This window comes from Sinocyclocheilus grahami, unplaced genomic scaffold (assembly GCF_001515645.1).
Source record: "Sinocyclocheilus grahami isolate Dianchi unplaced genomic scaffold, SAMN03320097.WGS_v1.1 scaffold787.1, whole genome shotgun sequence".
Taxonomy (NCBI): Eukaryota; Metazoa; Chordata; class Actinopteri; order Cypriniformes; family Cyprinidae; genus Sinocyclocheilus; species Sinocyclocheilus grahami.
In genome coordinates this window covers 460446-462807 of record NW_015505966.1, presented here as the reverse complement: position 1 = coordinate 462807, position 2362 = coordinate 460446, and the positions used below count along the sequence as shown (strand labels likewise).

Below are 2362 nucleotides of genomic sequence, written 5' to 3'. Positions count from 1 at the left end.
ATCCATATGTGCTCCTTCTCTGATGCACTGCCATTACTTTCATTTATTTGCACTGATTGAAAAAAAAAAAGTCACAATAACATAGACCAGTGGTGTCAAACTCAATTCCTGGAGGGCCGCAGCTCTGCACAGTTTAGCTCCAACTCACACCTGCTTGGAAGTTTCTATTAATCCTGAACACCTTGATTAGCTGGATCAGGTGTGCTTGACTATGGTTGGAGCTAAACTCTAGCACTATATCAGCGAACTCACAATTATAGCTTCATTATAAATAAACATTATTTTGATATTATATGTGTAGAACAGCTTATTAAAATAGTACATGCTTGATTATCAAATGTTTACTCACCAGGGTAGCAAGTTCTTCTGGCAATTAGCAGCACAAAAACCCCTTCAGGTTTTGTCATTAGATGTCAAAGCTAGTGTGCATGTCTTGAAACTCATATAGCAAAAATAATGTTAAAGTTCCCTTAACCACTTTAAGCTTGTTTCATTATATGAATTAAATCATTAATTTCCAAATGTAGTTAAAGAAAAAAGAGAATGTTTGATAAAAGGAAAAACATTTTTTAAATAGGAATTAAAATAAAAAATACATTAAGATATAACATGGGCAGGTGCAAGATATTATGTTTAAGTTTAAGTGTCACTGCTACATACTATTTACCACATTGTAAACTGAGACCCACCCCTAGCACTCAACCTAAACTGGTCCGAGTCTGCATGCCCATATCTCAGCCAAAATCAGACCAGCCCTTATTGTCCGTAATCGGGCCGAATGTGGCTAAATGTGCCGTGTCTCAGTGCAAATCGGGCCAAATCCGCACATCCAAAGCCTAGCCAAATCTGGCAACCATTACTGGGCCAGTGCTGGCTCCGCTGCCAGAACACAGCCGAGTGAGCCGACACTCAGCTGCAATTGGCCCGATTGCGCTGGCTACCTGGGTAAGTCGTAAAAACTCAAAAATTTAGAAAGTTCTAAAACTTGAAAGTTCTAGCACGTGGTTTCTGCTGCTTCAGAAACCACATGCAATTGGTGGAACTGTGGGCAGTTGAACTCAAAAAGTCTTCTTGTTTTCCTGTTTTGTTCCACCCTTTGATCCCTAAAGACACGAAACACATGGTACAATGCCTTCAGACATTGCATTGCTTTCACAAGTGTACACTCTTAATGAATAACCTTAAGAAAGGTTCCACAAATAACATTTAAAATCCCTGAAACCTTTGCATTCCACAAAAAAGTTATTCTGCCTGTGGGAGGTCGGCTTCAAAGTACCACACGCCATTTAACCCTGTTGATTCAGAAGGATTCAGCAAGTCGTTTGATTGGTCACATCTTGATGTGAGAGAGGCAATCGATCTGCTTGAGATATGCGACCGTTGTCATAGAATGGAGGGAAAACTGGGCACTCTTTGGAAGCACATCAGAAGACACATTGTCTTTCCATGTTTTTTGAGGTGAACATTTATGTTGATATTGTCATCAATCACATGTGTAAATCAATTCATGGAGAGGGCAATCCTTCTAGATGTGGATCAAAGTTTCTCTTCTGTTCCCTACCCATATTTGGACTTCAATGATGGCAAATGTAAAACTGGCAGTGGGCATATTGAAAACTACCACGATATTTACCAGGTTTATTTTCTGGGTTCTTATCCAACAATATAAACAGCACATAAATTACACCAAAAACTGTTTATGTTTTCCTACAGAACATTTCACTGTCATTATCTTGGACTGGTCAGGGATTGTCGCTTGGAAGATCTCCTGAATTTGGCCCTGGAGAAACACTATGTTCGAGGAAAACTGGCCGAATATCTGAACAAACTGATCGACCTGGGCGTGGCTGGATTCAGAGTATATGCTTGTAAGCACATGTGGCCTGGTGACCTTACTACCATCTACGGCAGACTCAAGACCCTCAATACCAAATGGTTTCCATCTGGCACCAAGCCCTTCATTTATCAAGAGGTCTCACCATCCCTTTTCTATGTTATCAACTTCTGAATAAGGAGACTTAGCATTCACTTAAATTTGGTTAATAAAGCATTAACACAACTTTTTATAGATTATTGACTTGGGTGGGGAGCCAATTAAAGCCAGTGAGTACACTGTAAAAAATGACCGTAAATTTTACGGTAAAAGACTGTAAAAATGCTACAGTAAAAACCTGTTAAATGGTTAACGGTAAATTCCCCTACTATATACGATGAAAAACGGTATTGGACATTACATGTAATTTTACGGTAGTATACTGTTTTTGGAAATGAAAAAGACGGTGAATAACCGTAAATTGACATTCCCAGAATTCCCTGCGTTACATTTCAAATTTGATGTTTTTTGTTGAAATAACTATGTTTC

General features: G+C 38.9%; 1 pseudogene; it reads left to right on the top strand.

Moving 5' to 3' along the window:
- LOC107561661 (alpha-amylase 1-like) overlaps window positions 1-1100 on the top strand; it is a 3079-nt pseudogene extending 1979 nt beyond the window's left edge.
- The last annotated feature ends 1262 nt before the right edge of the window (window positions 1101-2362 follow it).